This window comes from Anser cygnoides, chromosome 5 (genome assembly GCF_040182565.1).
Source record: "Anser cygnoides isolate HZ-2024a breed goose chromosome 5, Taihu_goose_T2T_genome, whole genome shotgun sequence".
In the NCBI taxonomy this organism is placed as follows: Eukaryota; Metazoa; Chordata; class Aves; order Anseriformes; family Anatidae; genus Anser; species Anser cygnoides.
In genome coordinates this window covers 55,646,367-55,667,110 of record NC_089877.1, presented here as the reverse complement: position 1 = coordinate 55,667,110, position 20,744 = coordinate 55,646,367, and the positions used below count along the sequence as shown (strand labels likewise).

Genomic DNA, 20,744 nt, shown 5'->3' with positions numbered 1-20,744 from the left:
GCACCTCTGTAAAGCTGGGCCTGGCCCTGGGTGGAGCAGAGCCCAGCCAGGAGGTGAGGGAGCCTGACCTGAGCTGAGAGGGGTGAAGGAGCTGGTCTCCAGGAGGCCTGGGCATCAAAGCGATGGTGGAGACAAATGGGGGCAGAAGTGACAGGGAATGCATGTGCTAGATGCCAAGGGAAACAAAGCTAGAGACCAGTGGGAGAAAGGTGACATAGAGGAAAGGACTGAGGATGCAAAAATTGAGGAAAGAAAGGGGAAACAAAGAAAATTACTGTAGTCAGTTTGAGGGGGAGGCACTGACTCCCATCTAGACAAAGCCTCCCTTCAGTTTCCAAATTCCCCATACAAAAATGTGGACAAGAAAAATATTCCTCCTGCTCCTGATGAAACAAATTGGAACATGCCTTCTAACAAAAGCTGCTGAAGCAGAGTCAGCACTGGCACGAGAACAAATGGGTCTGAAGTGGCCGTGAATACATTTAAGGGGGAAGTGAGAGGTGCGGTTCTGGAGCAGCAAGGGGCAGAAGCTGAATTTGGTGTGAAATGGAGCATGATGCATTCATTAAAGGGATTATATAATGTGATCACCCACAAAGACAGGGAACTTGTTTTGACAATCCCAGAGACCCCCCAGCCCATTCCCAAATCCCACCGAGCCTTCTGAGCCCCCCTTTTGCCAACCTCTCATGCTTTCATGGACTCAGCAGCACCACACTTCAAGAGTAAAGGACAAAGACATAACACAAATTTAGAACCATTAATGTGATGCCATACATATTTATACTCTTACACTGATAAGGACCAACTTTTTGACTCATGAATACAGGGCCAATCAAGTGCCGCAAGAGCACACACAGATCCATCCCAAAATAATGCTTTATATATATTTCAGGAATGAGCCTTAACTATACTTAGGATAAGGAATTTGTCTTCATGTGATGAGCCTGACCTCATCATCTACAATAGGAGCAGTTGTGAGCAAGCAGACGCTCCTCTCAACGGCAAGGTCCAAATCACCCATATATTTCATACATTTAAAGTACTGATCTGGAACCCATTGCCGTGGCGTCTGGGTGCCTCGTAGTCTGCCTAAAAATAAACAAATATCAGTTACCCGAGTGGGTGACTCATGATCATACATGAGCCCCTCACAGTGTGAGCAGGCTGGCTGGTTAATTAACTCAAAGTCTGACTAACAGATGATCCTAATGCTACCTTCAAACTATCATCACTTTAATTAGTATGTGTAAATGGGCCCAAGTGCACAAAGCCAACAAACTAGTTTCCTCTTCCCTCCTACATCAGCTGCTAGAAAAAAAAAGAAATCCCTATTCTGAGGCCCAAATTCATCCCTATTGACAAGTAACACTCCCAGAGCTCTTTCTGTCCCACATTCAAAATACGGGCAGAGGAGCAGGTTTTCACTTCATCGTACCAGCAGGGAAAACATACTGGTGCAACTCTTCACCAGACTGTGAACCCAGCACAAAACTCAATGTACTTTTCAGATAACTGACACGATGCTAGTGTAGCTTACTGTTGATATTTCTGATAACTTAACCTCACCATCCATCCCATTCCACATGACTAACAAATGCAGTCTATTGGGACAGTACTTGTGAATCTTACACTGCCTTAAATACTGCCTTAAATAATACAAATATTTTGAAAGAAAACATTTTTAAATGAGCAGAGCCCTTTGGGCTGTGACAGGATGGTTTATTCTCTCAACTTTAGCTTTTCATTTAAAAAAACCTCTTGCTTACAAATATGTATATGCACACATGAGCATCTCTCTCTCAATATATAGATATGGATATATGGGACCATATGGAAAACTTTTTACCACGCCAGACTCAGCCCAGGGGGATCTATGCGGGCAAGCACAGGAACCTCTGCTGTCTTTTGACTCAGTAGCAGCTCTGTCACTGCCAGCAACATTAGTTCAGTTACCATTCAAAAACGCAGAATAAAAGTCTGGGCTTAATTTTCTAATAAATCCACCACACTCAATTGTTTCAAAAATAAAAAATAAAAAGAAATAAAGGTTCACCTTTCTTGTTTCAGAACAGAAGTAATGTCATCTCCCTAGGAAGTGTTACAGCTGGCCGCCTTTAAAACATACTTGAGGTTTAAACCCATTTCATTTTCCACATGCTGGTTGTTCTCCAGTCCAAGCAACTCCTCTGGGTTGGAGAGGGAAGGAAGGGGGATCCCAACAGACATTCCTCATCTATGATCAGCAGCTATAATTGCACTTTCTTTTACCTCGCTCCAGCATTTTCCAAACCCCACCGTTCTCATGCAGGGAAAACTCTTCGGAAGTCAATATGGAACTACCTCTCCAGAGTCAATGAGAATTGACTTTTTCAGTGTGCCTGCAGGTGCTGGCCACTGTCGCTTTTTGACATCCTGCATTACACCGGCTTTGTGTGTACAAATGAGTGAAGTTGTTCCCTGGTGACTGACTTGAAGAGACTTATTACTACCGACAGCTGCAGGAACTCTCTTTTTGCTCAAGAGATAAAAATGTGTGTTTTGGAGCCAAAGAACCAGAGAGTCAGAATAAAATGCACTGAAGCTGATGATAAAACTCCCACCAGCTTCAGTGGGACTGAGTTCACCCCATCTCGAGGCTCCTGGTGGATACGTGCAGTTGTGCCTCGTAGAGTTGTGTCTTCCTTATCCCGAGGGTCTGCTCGGCCACGTGCAAGTACAGCGATGTCAGGTGTAATGTTAGAGCTCAAAGTGCTCTCTTATCTACATCAACCCTATCATTTTCTGTTGGAACAGAAGTATATGGGCCAGCGCCATCTAATGAATGAGAACAAGATCTGGTCTCATAACCCCTTCCGTGGGATCCATCACACCCAACTGACATTACACTCTTGAGGCTTAAATGCACACTTCTCTTCACATTACTGCTTGAGTTTTCTGTCAGCATCCCAAAATGTGTAAAAACAAAGATCATTCAAGTTTTCACCTTACTTTATTGACTACTTAAAAGTGGTGTTCACTAGTGCCTACGTAATTATCTAAGTGGGATAACACAATGTCACAAAAAATGCCTTTAGAGCCACAGGACTACATCACCGGCTGAGCTGTGGATACTACTTGTACCATGAAAAATACTAAGACTTTGTCTTATGTTATCCTTCAAAAGCTGTTTTTTTGCAGGAGTTATGAATGCGCATGAAAACAAATGGAAAAAATGTGCTGCAGAGGCAAACACAATGCTCACCACAAAAGCTGGCCCAAAGGAAAAAAAATTCCAACATCGCTTTGTGAGGGCTTTGTTTCAGGGAGAATAATTAGCACGAATAGTGCAAATATGCGTTCTCTGACCTAACCAAAAATCTGAACAAAGGCAAGAAAATCTTCACACTGTGAAGTTTTTTCCTTTCTATTTTAAGATGACAGTGAATTTCATGGGACATTTTCAGCCCGATATTAAGAAAGTGTTAGAAAGTATGAGCAATTTCACATATTACACCTGACTCTTCTCTCCACACTGAATGCTTTTGTGGAAGCATAATTTCAGTTGCATTCTGAGCTTCCCTTTCACTCTAGAATAGAGCCAAGAACTGCAACGGAAACAAAATAACCTATTTTACAAGAAAATAACAGTAAAACTGATTATACAGAATATATCCTCAAAATTACCGTGTGAATACACTAGAAAAAATAGAGATATTTTAATTACTTTGGGTAAAAGTAGTGTGTTACTGAAGTGGGTAGCATCCTTTTAGCATTAGCAAAAGCCAACAGTTTGCACTGGGGGGTCAGCACGTTCTTCATCTTTAAGCAATGAGGTTTTCTCATATTAGGAACATACATGCACCTCCCTCTGCTATCAAGATTTTTTTTTTCCTAATTCTGTTAAGGAAAGCAGGGGATGACATTATATATATATATAAATACCATGAAAACAAAGAATGAACTTAAAATAAAATTCAGACTGCAAGTTTTATTTTTGTCTAAAATATGTCGTTCGTGTCAATGTAGTAGGTGCTATGACATTACACTGCTGTAAAGTGAATTCTGCTATGAATGTTAGTAAACGAGAACATTTTCTGTTGTAACTTCCACCTGGAGACTTGTGTCTAGGTTTGTTTTATTTTCTGAACTGAGATTTTTTTTTCCTACTTTAAAGTTCCTGTGTACAGAACACCCTCATTTTTGATTGTGTTTTGTTTTAGATTTCACCATCTAAAAAGGAATTCATCCCTTTTGTTTGGTCAATCCCTGTGGTGTGGTAAGAGTCCATGACAAGAGGACTGCCCCTACCAGCAGCACCCTCACAATTTACCCCTTTCCTGTGGCTCCCTGAGACCTTTGGGGAAGAGCTGCTCACTTCTCCTTCACCTTCTCTTTGTTGCAAAGAGCCTAGAGATGGTGCTTCCACAATACTTCATCCATTGCTTGTTTGCTAAGCAATTCCTCCAGGCTCCAAAGGACACACACTTGGCCCCTGTCTCCTTTGTCTGCCGTACACTGATGGCTGAACCAGGTCAGAAGTTGTATCTAAAGTCCATGGAGAGCTCAGAGTCCAGAGAGTTTCGCACGCATTGTTTCATGACACCAGTAACAGAGGAGCTTGGAACTTCCCGTGATCTTCTGGCCATGAGGAAAAGACCGTCCTACACCACTGGTGCCAGGGGTAGTGCGGTTGGTATCACTGAGGGCAGGCAGGCAAATTTTCAGAAATCCCTGCCCAGCCCTCACCTCCATGACTCAGTAACCAGCTGATCCTGCTACACCTCTGCCAAGCCAGTTCGCCCCAGAGGCATGCCCCGGCGGTGCCAGCAGTGCGAGTGTCTGCAGGAGCCTCGGTGTGCACTGCTCACGTCCTGGAATACCTCCAGAGCACCTCCAGGCGAACGGTGTCAGTGCCAACGCCGGTTTGCAGGGGCAGCACATGCTCTCTCTTAATGGTCTTTGAGCACAACTCTAAGGTATCCTGGTACCTTGGCACAAAGCGTGTCTCAAGCTCTCACACATCCTCCTCCTGAAACGCAAGAAGGAAATTGCAGCCTGTAATCACCCATCTCTACCATGCTGTCATCATTTTCATCACCAGACATTGGAGAGGCTGTCCTGCACTCGTGCTTTGACCAGACCTGAGTCTCTCTGAAAACCCTGAGCCACAACATCATGAGGCCCTACCTTGGACCTTCATACAGTAAAACAGACAAGTGCAATAAAAGAAAACAGGTAATACTGCGTACAGCAAAATAAACAAACTTTCTGTGGACATCACCTGAGAGTGGGCCTGCAGTCTTCCCAGACACCCCAGCAAAGATGAGTTGCTGCCTCTTCCCCGTCCAAGCAGTGGTAGAAATGGAGGGTAGGGGACAGGCAGCAGCAGGACCTGTGCCATGGAACTGTGTTTGCCATGGCAAAACGTGTGCTTGTCACACACCTCGAATGGGACACCTCGAACGGGTAGGTGCCCGTTGCTATTTTCTCCCCACTGGCCCACTAACGCCAGGGACTGTTCTCACAGTGAAATAAAGAGGTAAGCTTTCGTAACAGGGGTAGGGTTGCAAGACCAGGATCACAAGGACTGGTACATTCATTGCTCAAGAAGAAACCAAGACCAAAAAAACCTCTCCCAGTAACGGGCTACTTTCTCTGGACCACATTTGAGGCCTGACATTTCAGCTGTCAGCTGTGCTCTGAGCTGGGGCAGCTGAGAGGGGGACTCCCCTCTGTGGCTATGCGGGCAGTAACGTCCAGCAAGGGTTTGGGTGATCAGATAGGGGCAATCAGGCTTCAAACTGCTGCCACGGGACCTCTGGGGCCTCCTCTGACCCAGCCCTTAGTCTTTGTGGCTTAGCCATCCTCACAAAGATAAAAACTTCCTTTCTCCACTTGTGCCTGTCTTGCTCCCACAGTAGCTGCAGGGGTTCAAAAAGCATGCGGTGCAGCACCCCTAAATCCTGTGGTTTGTTTCTTCATTTTTCTGGCAACAGAAAAGCATTGCGGTTGGTTAATGTTGTAAAAAGGATATTTTTCCCTTCTGATTATCCCCACCTTCCCCAGCTACAGGCAACATCTCCCAGCAAACACCCATGCGGAAACGCAGCTCATCGCAACGTCCTTCGGCTGGAGATCTCAGGCTGGCTCTTGAGAGAGCAAACCATGCCAGCAAAATCCTTTGCAAGTGATACAACTGCATCAGCACTGGGACCTCTGCCAGCACAGCTATTTTTTTGGCAAGAGAAGGGGTAAAAAGCCCCTGCTCCAACCAGTGGAACTAAGCTGGAAAACAGAAGCACAGGGCATTGCACCTCTATCGGGGTCTGCCTCCTGTGCCCCCCTTCTCCAACCCCACTTTCTCCCAGCATCGCTTACACACACAGCTTCAGGTCTGCCCGGGAAGGGGAGGGATGTGCTGCTAGCTCCTCCTGAGGATCCAGCCAAAACCCGGTGTAAACAAACACAAAGGACCTGCGGGAGACGAGGGCCGTATGCTGCGAGTCAGTTCAGTAACTCGCTCATTCACTCCTGACCTCACTGAGCACGTAACCCGACAGCATCGCCACGGTTCTCACTGCAAAGCTTTTGTTTCAAAGGGAAACGGCTTGAATGGTCTTCATGGAAAATAAATTAAAAAAAAAAAACAACAGCGAGATAGCGTTTTGTCTGTGATAGCTGCAGTGCTGCTGTTTCATCTGCGGAGCGCTGCTGGAAGCAGCAAACAGCCAAAAAACATTGCTGCAGCCTGCTCACCGTAATGAGCAGTGAACTTCATGGATGAGTTGGGACCGTTTAATCGATAGCGTTATTAAGCAAAGCTCGCTTCCCCCCTCACCTTCCCCCCATGAAGAAGAAGAGCAGCTCAATAGCGAGCCGTGTGCTAACGCGACTGCAAAATTACAGTTTAACAAATATCTCAGAAAGGGGAAGCTGCACGCCTGGTTTGGCAGCGGCCGTGCCCTAGCCCTCTCGCACGCCTCGCTGCAGTGGCACAGGTGGGTGCGAGGGGCGAGGGCACCCTGACACTGCCCCAGCACCGAGTTGCCGTGCTCGGGCACAGCGGAGCACGCAGGGACACTCGGCACAGCCCGAGTGCAATTCCAGTGCCTCTGCAATCTTGTGCCTTGCTTTTTGTTGTAGCAAGCAGTGCGTGGTGCAGTCTGACAGTGCCTGAGAGGAGGCTGTGCTACAGCTACACGTGCATGCAAGCAAACTGAGGCAGCGAAAAACAAAGTGTACGCAGCCACATCGCTGTTGACACGCAGGTAAATGCTGAAGGCGGACTCTCGTCCTCCTTGTTAACATACCTAAGCCTCTTCTTGATTTAGCAAGCTGATACTATTTGGGCAAAACACCACAATCAACATATAAGTTGGCAGGGATGGCGAATTCAAAAGGCTTTGAATAGTGTTGACACAATTCCTAGCTTGAAAGCTTATAGCTTACAAACAACATAACACGTAACAACATCTTGTATTGATTTCATTAAATAATAGCACTGGGTAGGGGCAAATTGTTCCCAACAGCAGCTTTTAGGAAAATCACTTTACAGTCCATAATACCTGATAGAAACGCACTGCTGGCAAGCTAGACCAAGGGGAGAAAGAGCTGAATCAGAGGCCCCCGGGGTGCGGTGCCGGTCTCTGCTGCAAGGGTGTGGGAATCCTGCAGCAAGCGTTACCGATTCTCCTCCAGCCCTGCAGCAGCAGCAGCATGTGACTGCTTGCGGTCCCGGAGCCCTGCTCTGCCCTGCTCTGCCCTGCCTGCCCGGGAAATGCAGCCCGAGCCCTTTGCTCCACGGTGCAGCGTCAATCCACACGAGCAGAGCTTGTGCTGCTCCCAGGCAGATCGTGCTGCAGAGCAAAACATGGCCGGGGCAGCCTGGGACGTTTTGCAGGCGCTGCGCTGGTGGGGTTTTACCAGAACAACTAGATGTAGACCCCGGGAAAGCAGCCTGGGTGCAGACACCGTTTATCTGCCAGACTGAAATTCTGCCAGCTAAATGTTCCTAATCTCTCCTCTGCTCCCCTTGCCCCAAACAAGCCCTAGTAGGGAAAAAACTGCTTGGGGTACATCCAAGGTTTTGTGTTTTTTTTTCCAACGCAAATCTGTCAGGCACCTATTGCTTCTCATCACACCTCCAACTTCTCATCACACTCTGCCAGCGCCGAGGCGAGGCCAGAGCCTGGCCTCAAGCAAGATGCAAGGGAAAAGCCTCTGGTTTGTCAAATTAGCTCACGCTCCGAGCGGCACGGACCACATTAGGACCTGGCGGGGCATCAGTTTAACCTCTCCATTAGTTCCCATCAGCAAATGCTGCTGCCCCTGCCAGGGTGGAGCCCACTTAATTGGGCTTGTGACCTCCACATTCTCTGTCTCCTCTCATTCAGAGCAGACTCATAAAAGCACAGACACTGCCAGCCAGAAGTGGGCTATTAGTAGTAATAGTAGCGGCGCTGTTATTATTAGCTAGTCTTTTATTTATTTTTTAGGAAGTTATAGTGCCGGACTGCAGACCTGCCCGTAATGCTTTTCTAAGGGGGGGTGGGAGGAGCAGACTCCCCGGCACCAAACCCATCATTAATCTATTTTGAAAACAAGATCTTGTTTTCCACATCTCCCTGCATGTCTCACTTGGATTCTGCCAACACATTTTTATGGTGGTTTGGGATTTTTAGGGGGTTTCTTGGTGGTGGGGGAGGAGGTTAACGATTGATAAGTACACTGGCTGGCTTCGCAGTGAGTCAGGAGAGCAAACTGCAGCCTGTGCCCTTGCATCCAGTAAGCAAAGCCCTTCTGAAGCCCCTCTCTGCGGGGCGCTGCGTGTAATTGCTTCCAGCTGGCAGATGTGCCCATTTCGACGCACAGCGGCATCTGGAGGCGCCGGCATCACCGGTCACTCATGCAGGAGGTTTGCTGGGGGAACGTGTCCCAGGAGTGTGGTTAACCCCCCAAGAACCAGAGTGAACACAGCCTGACCAACCTCAGGATCCTCCGCCAGTGCTCTGCAAAGCTGCCTTTCACTGGTGCATCCCCAAAGGGACAGCTGCTTCTCCCACGGTGCTGGCTCCCCAGCCCAGCCACCCCATGGCAGAGGAGCCATGGGCCGCAGGCTCAGCCAGGGCACCATCCTGCTCACCTGAGCAGTGCTCACCCAGTTCAGAGGTCCTCTCTTCATCACTGCTGTGATTAAAGATGAGCCTCGGCTACAAGCTACAACGTCAGAGATGATCTGAGCGGTTTATAATGCTGGAGGGAGGCACTCCGAATCGGAGGAGATTTGTCCTGCGTGTCAGTTAAGACTAGCTTAGGCTCAGAAGCTAGCTCAGCCCCTGGCTGCTGTTGTTTGAGGGGGAGGTGTGCTGTCCTGGTAAGAAATCATTGCAAAGGGTTCACCGGAGGAGAAGCGAGCTCTGCGTTAGCAGCCTTTGCAGGCAGAAGCAGCAGAAAACCAGCAGTTTTTCTGTGAAGATGCTCATGAGAGCTAAATGATAGCACTTCAGCTTATAGCTTTAGACCCTGTTTGGGGAATTTCCAGCATGCACGATTCATTCATTTGCTTTTTCATGGGGTCCCTCAGGAGCTTTTGTGCAGTTACAATTGTGTGTAGCAGAGCACGAAACCTGGCTTGCCCCCTGGATAGAAGGGGCAGCCCCATCCTGTACCAGGTGCTTTCAGCAACCTGGAGGAGACGTTGCAGTTCCTCGCCCTCCAGACCAGCACAAATGTTGGTAAAAGGCATCTGAGCAATCAGCAACCCAGAGGTGAGAGCACAGACCTTGGGAAACAATGTCTCTGCTTCAAGCACCACCTTTGCCTCCAAGTGATCCTATACAAGACCCCCTTCTCTCTCTGTGCCTCAGTTTCCCTCTCTGTAAAATGGGCTGGCAGGTCCAATCAGTTCTGACCAATCTTTGAAAGGTCCCAAGGGGAAAGGAAAACAATAATCTTGGGTAAAGGAAAAGAAATGAATAGTCAGGTGAGAAGCCTGACACAGCTGGAAAAAGCGATGCAGAAACTAGGACAAACAAGTTGGGGGCCAATTCACTGACACCCTCGGTAGAGGGTCTCATCAACTACCGAGACTCAGAAAATCCTGGCAGATAGAAGTTCATGTTTTATCTCTAAATAATGCAGAAAGTCCCAGCTGCTGCAGGGAAAGGAGTCCTCCCCCTAGGACAGAGCCAGAACGGCTCAAGAGGACGTGAGCGTGCTGCAAAACAAATCTCACATAAAGGCTACTGCGTGCTTTTCTCATTTAAAACAGTGTTGTGCTTATTCATCTTTGTGCAATGTCCCCTGTGATTGCACACGGCTACATGCAATACTGGAGAAGTTAGGAGAAATTCAATTATATTGATTTACAGAAGAAAGAGACAATAACAAATGTAATGGGTAGTTGTTATTCCATATTTTATCGTGATCCATTAAGACTTCGGTTTCTAATATCCTCTACCTTTAGTGTGAGAATGAAATTAAAACAATCATTTTCAGGATGAGGCTTTTCTCCACGTAAAGCCCTGGGCTGCCAGCTAACCAAGTGCAGGCACACATAAATCAAGACCTACTCAAATCTGGGTGCATTCAGATCCTTGCTGGAAATAAATTGAACCTGTTTCCTCTCAGAAATGGTGCTTCTCAATAGCAAATATGCCAAGTGGTCATCCCACTCTAATGCTATGCAAATCTATTTGTGGAGCAGATAAATATACAGAAGGAAAGAAAGGCTTTTTGTTTGAAGATGCACGTCCTAATTACCAGGTAGGTGACCACACAGCCACAGCAGGGAAATGGAAAACTCCAAGCATTAAGGTAAAGCAGGTGGAGCATTGCCGGTCCGTAGCATGTTCCAAGCACCACTGATCAAAACCTGATTGATTTTAACAGAGCCTTGAAAAAAGAGAGATTTTTGAGAGAGGGAAAGAAATCAGTCATCCAGACTTGAGGTTACTGGCTAAGAAATCTCTGGCATCTCCCAGTGCTGGATACGCATATCACCAGTGACAGCTTAATGTGCTGCTGCTGCTCTGGCACGGGGCACGCAGCTCCATCTACACAAGCTAAAGCCCTTGAGCCTCCCCTAACCCCGCTTTCCTCCTCTGCCTCACCTGTCATTAGGATTCACATTCCCCTACAAAAGGAGGGCCCAGATTAAACACAAGGTGCAGCCCGTTCTCCAAAACCCTTCCTTCCAGCAACAAGTCCTGAACCTCTCTTGCTCACAGTCAGGCTATCCCCACAGGAATTTCCCTCCACAGGGTTCAGACCCTGCTGCTGACAACACAGCCACTTCTTTCAAAAACACACAGAAAATGACTGTGCTTTATTACGGTCAGAGGCTAAAAAGTTGGTGAAGCACATTCCAGTGCTATGATATCGCTCTGAACAGAAGAGCAATAGGATGCAGCCCTGGCTCTTTGAGGTAGAGCATTCTATGTTAATTGTGGTTTGGGAGCCCTGCTCAGCATTTGAACAAATGACCGTTTGTTTCCAGCATCTTAAGCTATGACTGCATCCAGTTTATGGTGATTTAACAGAGTATTTACAGCTGAGGTTAATCATTTCCCTGCAGTATTTCTTATCTCATTGCCATCACTTGACACCCGGAACAGCTCCTCCCCATCCACCCTCTGAGACTGCCTGGACCAAGCAGCAATGTGCTGCTGAAACCGCAGCAAGGCCTCCTTTGGCGTGCTCCTGCCTTGGACGGAGGCAATCTTTGCCCAGCTAAAGCACTGTCTCCTTTCCCCAGAAATCACTCCCCAGGTCACAAATCTCCCCCCGCAAGCCCACCAGTGCTGACGGCGACGAGGCGGGGAGACGCACGGCCTGCCTGGTGGCTGCTCTTCCCAAAACGACGAAAGGCAGAGGAACCTGGCCGGCCTTCCTCCGGTGAGAAGACGCTGGCGCTGCTGCAGCTCATAGCTGTCTGGCGCTTCTCCAGGCCAGGCTGGTTGCTCTGTAAGAAGAGCAAGCAGCCCACAGCATGCTCCCCAGCGAGAGGAGACGCGAGAAAGGCTCACGGCCCAAGGAAGTTCCTCAGCCCTCGCTTGCTGAGAGAAGCCTGAGGCACCTCATAGTCTCAAAACACCTGTGGGGAGCCAATGTCCACCCCAGCCCCGGCCCCGGACACCGCCCAGAGCACCCCCTGCTCCAAAGGGCTCGTGGTTTCTCTCAGCAAGCTCCTTTCCCTGGGGTGGGATGAGCCTGAGGGGGGGAGCTGCCCTCCAGGCTCTGCCCTCTGCCGCAGAGCATGCGTTTCGCATCCATGTGGATGGACAGCTGCTGCCTCACAGCACACTCTTTCCAAATTAATCCCTCCTGGCTAACACACAGGTCAACGGCAAGCACAAGTTAGTGCAGGCTGGCTCTGCCCCAGCCCCGAGATCATCCCTTGGGTCCCTCCAGGGTCCCCCTTTGGGGACTGAGGGCTGGGGGCTGGGTGGAGGCCCCCGGCAGGCACACGTGGCTCTGAGGGGAAGCAGCAGCTGCAGGCCCTCCCCAGGGAGCACAGGCGAGTTTCGGTGCCACTTGTAAAGGCACACTTTCTCACAATTAACCCTCTGGCCCTCCTGCATGCCCTGGGCCAGCCTATTGCTGCCTCCTTGGCATTTCGGGGGTTTAGGGAAAGCTCCTGGAGATCTACAAGAGGGTGTCAATACACCAGGTGTGTCCCCAAGCAGGAGGAAGGAGCAGGAGGAGCAGCAGGGCAGCATACACCTCCACCCAGCTGAACAAGGCTCTGGATGGCACAGGGGGCTTTGAGACACCAGGATGGCTGAGGCTGAGGGCCTCAAGCGGCCATCTCTCCACTCCCCCCTCTTCTACATAAAACTGACGCCCTTTGCAGGGCCCCAGACCAGCTCTGCTCCTTGGTGCCCGTGCAAACCTCCACCTTGTCAGAAGTATGATCACATAAGCACAGGAGATGTGGTCTCGCAGCCAGACCTTCTCCCCTGAGTTCACCACCCATGTATTTGATAATTCACGGATTCAAATATTCTACCTTTTGCCATTTAACCTTTGTCAGCAAAGTTAATTTGCAGAGGCAAATTGTGATCTCTGTGGGATAGAAAGCACATTTTCTACTGTGTTGTACATAGTAACAGTTTCTATGTGGTATTCCACAGAAATACGAGTCTTTACAGGACCGACTAAATATAACAACTCTAATGAAGTTACCTCTGGTCTTAAACATAACATGCTGCCTTCCAAACGGCAGGGCTTCAGCACACACATTGTTCCCCTTCATCAAAAATAGGGGAGCAGGGAGGCTGTTTTTCTGTCCTCAGGTAACTTTACCTGCCTCCTCTTTGGCCCTTCACTTTTTCAATACCAGGTGGTGCTCCCTGAGTAGCGTCACAGCCCTCCTGAGCTACCTCCTCCTGCCCAGGACACTTCCCTGCTCTCTCCCACCACTGGTGCTCTCCGTGGCCTCTTGAACTTCACCTCTGCCATTGCAAGAGCCCTTTACTCCTGGTCTTCTTGGCATCTCCTTGCCTCACCAATTCACATCACCACCCAAATCCCAGCAGAGAACAGCTCTGCCACATTTTGCTACGTGTATTTTTTTTGATTTCTGGTTACTACCTCTGTATAAAGGAGGACGTAAAGCTTCTATGAAAGAAAACAATCATATACCATCATCAGGATGAAAAAAAACTAAGTGTTGCCTGAGTTGCCTGGTTAGATAGGGCAGAACTGAAATTTCCCTTCAGAAGTTCACAGCATAGCTGCTTCAAAACCAAGGACCCGTAACGATCTCCTGTAGTTATGGCTATGAATTTGGCTGCTTGGGTTGATCCCTACCTGTGAGTTATACAGGGTGGCACCCAACCCAGCAGCACGGCCGCTCAGGTTAAAGACACACACAATAACTTCCAGGGGTTTGGACAGCAATGGCAGACAGGGACTGCAGCCTGGCCAAAGAGCAGGGTTCCTTGGACCACCGCACCCTAATGTCCGTGGTTATTAAACGCATTTCTTTGGGCCATCTGCTCCTAAAGCTACTGTGAGAGTGCAGAGCAGGCAGAGGGGTGGCTGCTTACAATAGCTGCTTCTGTTTAGCGTCTTATCTGGAACCTGAGTCACAGTTGGCTGCCGGTCCAGAACGGAGAAGCAAAAGACACCCAAAAGAAACGTAGTCAGCTGGAGCGCTGGTTTAGCATTTCACTAACAGGCTGCCTCTCATAAAATCACTTGCAACTTACATTATGTACACAGAGGGAAAGAGCACTCCAGGAGTTACCGATACTCTACAGACACAGAAATAAACAATTGTTTAGCTACAATTGTGTACAGTTATGGAAGGCAGGGTGGATCAGTATCTCTATTATGCATTTCAAGCTCATGGATAATAAGAATCGGATTTTCCTTTTCTACCTACTGTCTGCTTTCTCTTACACTGCAGGCAGTATCTGAAGAACCCAAATGAGCAACGAGTGCTTGGCGATGTCGCCCTCAACCTGAGCAGATGCAGAGCTGTCACTTATTTGCACAGAATGGTCTCCGTGATAACAACCCAGGCACCCAGTCCCAGCACTCCTTCACATTGCACACCCACACTCTGTACCTGAAGGAGCTGGGCTGTGTTGGCTGAACACTGGGAGTTCCTTTGAAATGCCCATTTCACGTTGCCTTTAAAGGCCAGATCCAGCCAGCAGCACGCAGTACCGCATACATTGTGATAAGCTGTAGATCATAGTTTGGCAGGAGACTGACCTGCAGATTGCCAAGTTGTCCAGGAGCTGGTAAAGCAGAAACCTTGCTGCCTGCTGCTAACACGGGTGTGCCGGGAACCTGTGAAGCAAGCACCAGGTCCAAGTCATGAAGTTTCTCATTGCTAATAGTAACTGGCACATCTGGCTGCACCTCAAGTCACAGCTGACAGCATTCTGGCTGGGGTTGTGCTGTACACCACCCCGTGGTCTCCTCTGTGCAGGGCATCCAGCCAGGGACAGGGGTGATGCCACTGCTCTGATGGCTGCCCCCCTCCTCCCTCTGACTAATTCTCGTGATATCACTGGAAGATCATCTGCCCTGGGGGAAATTTGAACTTAGGATGTTCAAATTCCAAGGAATAGTTCAATTTACAAGCCTAGACCCGGAGCTTTGTGCTCTCTGCAGCCTGAGATGCTCTTACAACACCATGCAAGTGAAGCTGGGGACACAGCATGACACCTAACCACCCCTTGCATGATACGTCCTCATTTTTTGTTTCCCCACTCCGAAACACTGTTTGCTCAATTGCTCACCACCAGCAAGTGAAGGAAGCTCAGCAATCACGTTCACCCTGGCACCTGGTGCAGAAACCCAGCTTGAAAGCATGGCAGGGAGATCTGCACTGGGGACTGCAGGGCCAGGAGGGTGGCAGGGGCAGGAGACATGCCCTTCCTTCTGCCTTGCTCCCTGTTCCATGCCCAGCACTGAACTGGGAGCTGTGCTTTGCTCAGGGAAAGAGCATCAGCGCCCCCTCCGAGGTCGGTCCCAAATCTCCACACCTCTATTTCCTTTCAAAGATTTTTTTCCCCACTAGTCCAAAAGGGTGTGAGCTGTGTGCGTGAGGTGAGTGCTGGACGCCACAAGCAGAAGCCTGCAGCAGCAGAGAACAGCCTTCTCCAGATAATCCGCTTTACTGGTTCACCGCAGCCCCTGGAAACTCCTCACCTTACCCAGGCTGCTAACACAGAACAAGAGCAGGCATCACTCCAACGCACAGCCACCAACAAATCCAGATTTGTTGCTGGTAAATGTGAGGGAATGCTTCACAGCTTCATGCATCTGCAGCCTCATCTTGGTCATATAGCAATGAATTATTGTTTTTGCCTTACCTGCCGCCTCCCCTTACGTCTTCCAGGATGTGAAACAATTAGTCTTGGATGGGGGGAAGACAGCCTCCAAGAAGTGCTTCCTCCAAGTTCGAGGAGCAGGGGAGAAAGGACATGCAAAACATTTCCAGCCCAAGGAAAATGCATCAGGAAAACAGTCTGACACCAGGGAATTCGACAGAAACATTAGATAGGATTGCCACTGAAACAAACCAGAGACGGATGGAGAATTTTCAAGGTTTGGGCATGTATGTTTGTTGGTTTTTTTTTCCCTTTTTTTTTTAATACAAATAAATTTAGAAATAGAATGCAGAGGTGCCCCTTTTGTATTGGCTCAGCTCAGAAGATGTTGATTTAGAGTTTTGGGGAGGTTTCAGAAGATAGCGCTTGCTTTTGACGTATCAGCTGGCTTCTAGGCAATGGACACACCACTTCGTTTCCCCTTTGATAATTTTAGCAGAATATTGTCATGTGGCACTACATTTCCCTTCTCTGATATGTGTATATATATAACACACACATATATATATAACACATACAAAAATAAAAAAATATAAAAATTATATATATATTTATACATACGTTTGTTTCCCATGTCTGTATTTTGGACCTCCCTTTTTCTCTCCAGGCATCCTTATTGACAGACCAATAAATATTACAGCATCTCTTGCCCGTGGATTAGGAGGGCTGGAAATATCTGTTCAAATGCTCAGAATAATCCATTTTTTCACTGCACATAATAGGGGAGGGGAAGAAAGACTCATAAGCCATGATGGGTGATCAGACAGAGGAACAGCATGTACACAAAACACTCTGCAGTGTGTTTGGAATTACGCTGTGCCCATTTTTGAAAGCTTAATTTGTCATTTCAGGATTTTGTATACCAGAGGATACAGCTGCAGGCTTGAATCATTGTATTCCCATCAGGGCAGCTCACAAAAATCATCTAGGAAGCAAACCATGTAACGGCATTGCAAGGTATGTTGTTTTCGGTAGGCCAGCTAAGAACAGGTTTGCCAAAAAAAAAAAGGGGGCACTGGAAAAAAAACAAACGAACAACAACAAAACAAAACAAACAGTGAAACAGTGTACCTGTCGGTCTGGAAAGGCAGGATCAGGTCTCGAGTGCTTGAGTCAAGCGAAACCTCCTGGTCCTCCAAAGCACCCAAATGTCTCTGGATGCCCCAGCCCAGTCTCCCTTCCCAGCACGATGCATTTCGGGACTGGAGGAAAGCCACACCAGTTTTGCAGGCAGGCTTTACATCTCCAGTGCATGCTGAATGCAGACAAGACCAAGGCAACAGAACTTACTGAAATTGCTGCTTTTCATAATAAATAAATAAATAAATCTTTTCCCTTTATTGCAGGAAAGTTAGCCACCAACACGCAAAGCTTTAAGAACCCAAGGAAGCCCAAGTGGATAAAACAGAAAAGGTGAAGGAGAAACAAGATTTGAAATTAAATAAAGGATTATAACACTTGTCTCTTGGCTGTGAGAATCTGGAAATGTGAGACAGTGAGGTGCCTAGCACCAGAAACGCCATCAAAAAAGGCTCATGCAAGATTTCATTTTTATGAAGATGTACTCCAAATGAAGACAAGCAAAGCGTGGCTTTAAAATAAATAAAATTTTTCACAGTCAAAAAGATTAGTTTTGCTCAATAGTCTACAGCTAAGTGGGAAGAACAAGTTGGTTATTAGACTACACCAGAAAAGAAACAGCAGAACACTGCAGTCTTACAATAAATAAATAAATAGAGGGATAACAGTTTCATATGAAGACAGAAGCTGCCAAGGTCTGAAATAGCAGATTTATATCAAAGCCATAGCCTAGCAAAATGCCTAGTTTAAGGCTAGATTGCAAGGGCTGTCAGAGACACAAAGCTGGAAAAGAGCCTGCTAAAAGGGCCTGATTTGATGTCAGCCTGAGAAGAGCAGCAAGAATTCACTGCTGCTGCAGACGACGACAGCAAGCCCTGCACACACAACCATGCCCTGGCACGGTGGGACGAGTCGGCAAATCCTACTGGAACAGAGAGCCAAAGCCAGAACTGCAAGACCAAAGAAAAGATTAATGGAAAATTAAAACCCGTTAGCAGCTCAAGCACTTTGTCTGTGGACCAGCTGATGACCAAGAACATCGTGAGGAGCCACAGAAACCACCAGAAAGTACCTTTAGAAACCTGCCTTCAGCAGCCCAGTGCAAAGACAAGCCACAGCAGCTAAGGAGAAGAATGGCTGGTGGGGATTTCTTGGAAAGCCACAGCAACCAGCGAGGGAAACGTCAGCATAAATGTGAAGACATCTTATAAATGGAGCAGTCATGTGAGGGTGGATTATCTGAAGTTTCAATAAAGGGGTTGAAAAGAAAATGTAATTGTGGCCATTGTTGGACAAGTGACTCAGATATCGCAGAAGGAAAATGATTTCTGTTGTAGATATCGGCAAGCTAGATGTCAGAGGAAAACAGAATGCTGAAGAGTTTGTTTCAAGCAACAGCTTCCTATTTCAGGGCTGAAAACATGCTGAGCTCAGCTCAGTTTGAGTTCATCTCCCCAGACTTTCACATCTCCAGTGCGGAACCTGCATCTGCAGCACCTGTCTGGGAGCTCTCGGAGGGTAAGGGAGAGGAGCCAACACCTCCAGCATGCTGTGCATCTGGGCTAGGTAAGACACCTAGCTTAGGTCTCACTTAGGAGGAGATATTTTAATGACTCACATCCTATAGGTGGGTGTTTTTCTGCATTGGCTAAAAAGTGAGTCTTTACAAAGTAGATACCTGCAACATCAGCTGGTTGGCCACCAGCATGCAGAAACAGGGTGGGATTCATCTTACCTTACTGAACACAAACTTCCATCATAGGACAGGAACTTGCAAAGAAAAAAAAAAAAGAGAGAGAGAGAAACAGAACTAAAGAAGGGCAGAAAAACAAAATAAAAGCATGATCCCCAATAGTGGGTGAAGGCAATAGAGAAAGCAATACTTCTAAAGCAAAATGAGAGAGGCAGAATTTTTTAAGAAGACTGAACTAATGTTTCTGAACATACTGGAGGAAGCCAGATTCACAGTCCAAGGCTGGCGCAGGCCTTTTTATGCTGGGAAGACAGATATTGATTTCGGATCATCAGTCTTAGAATCCAAAAATAACATTATTAAAGATCAAAAACCAGTAACCACGTGGTCTCCTGTTTAAAAGTCTGTCAGTCAGTCACCGCATAACAACTAAGGAAACAGCCACTAAAAATCCACAGCTTGATTGTTACAAGTTTAAGTGATTTTGTTGGTTGGTTGGTCGTTTTGTGTTTTTGTTTGTTTGTTGGGGGCAGGAAGAGGGGATACTGAAGGAATTCCTTAGAGTCTGAGGCAATTTGGCTCTGTCTGGGATATCTCCTGCTCATCCACCTCGTGGGAAGCGTTGCTCACAGTCCCAGGGCTGCATACAAGCATGTAACGAGGTGTTTTTCTACGTGCAGGGAGGCAGTTCCACGTGCCTCATGCCTACGAAGGGCTGCCATAGGAAAGCTCTCCTGTAAAAGAAACAGAAAACCTTTCAAGATCCCTCAGAGCAAGGGGAGGTGGCACTCTGTTCATCCACAATGCAGACCCAAACCTGCTGGGGCTGAGCTCACTGCAGAGTAACAGCGGTGAGGGGGACCTGGGGTGGGTGCAGAGATGCTTGGGACACACAGGAGCAAGGCCAGCTCTGAGCACAAGCAGGTCCTGCTGCTTTGCTTTTGCAGTGCTGCTCAAGTTCTTCCTTCCAAATGACCCTGTGAGACACAAAACGTGGAGTCCCAGAGCACTCCAGACAGAGCACTTCTGGGAATAACCAGTGCTTGCAGCCAGCGACAAGCAGAAGATGCCTTTCCTCAGCTGGCAAGAATATTTATCAATTTGCTACATCCAAGCGTTACATCCAGCCAGGTAGTGATGGGATTTGTGCCCCATACATCACAGGCAGCCAGGAGCCACGTGCATCCTGCAGCCTCACCCTTCTCCAGGCTGTGTGACCCCTGGGTCCCCCTTCCCACGACTCCTGGAGACCCACGGGGATGCTGCTGGCTCCCAGCCCAGCATCCACCCGCACGGCGGCTGCACGAGGCCCCAGCTCCCATGGTGGGATAGGAACCTACCTTCTGCCTCCTCGGTGGCCCCCGGGAATTGCCACGGCTTCTGCTAAAACCGGTCCGCAGACAAAGCGCTTGAGATGCTAATGGGTTTTAATTTTCCATGAATTTGCAAGCAGCAGTATCCTGCAAAGCTTCGGGTGATTGTTCATGCTTCCTCACCTAGTCTAACATTTATTATATTTTTCAAACAGACATTAGTATTAATTTAATCTTGATTTTTTTTTTCTTTCCTGGAGCAGGCTATAATTAAATGTCCTTTTCCCGTGACATTTGCTAGGATATAGTGAGGCCAGGGCTTTTTTAAAGACTCATTCAATATAACTAGCTTTTCAATTAGTGTAAGTGCACGAAGTAAACATTCAGAAAAACAGCCCGGTCCCTTGAACTCATACATATGGGACAGTTTGATTTTTAACTGACTGTATTTTTTTTTTTAAATGAGAGGAAGCCTGACTGAATGGTAGAAGTCCTAGCGAAGCATACATGTAAAGCAAGCTGAATTTCTTTTCATTTTCTCCTCACTGCTGTAATATATTTTCCTTTCCTCAGCTGAAGCTTCATGTTGACACTTCATCTCTGTATTGCCCTTACTCAGGTAGATTTTCATGTAGGAAATTTCCTACTGAGCAACACTGTTTTACTGAATAAAGCTGGTTCCCCTTTGGTCCATCACATCAACATGCCCGAGCATGGACTGACAAAGGTCTGTGTAACATTTCCAGTGACTTACCATTTCTCTTTAAAAGCAATCACAGAGAAATATGGTATTCTTCTTGTTCCTATTTTTTCAGGGAAGATTTC

General features: G+C 47.6%; 1 long non-coding RNA gene across 1 annotated transcript; it reads right to left on the bottom strand.

Moving 5' to 3' along the window:
- Positions 1-2,101: 2,101 nt before the first annotated feature.
- LOC136790987 (uncharacterized) lies at positions 2,102-16,983 on the bottom strand. The gene is made up of 3 exons (XR_010832015.1): positions 16,395-16,983; positions 14,707-16,014; positions 2,102-5,011 (listed from the first exon to the last, which is right to left on the bottom strand). It is a non-coding gene; the product is annotated as an uncharacterized lncRNA (long non-coding RNA).
- Positions 16,984-20,744: the final 3,761 nt, after the last annotated feature.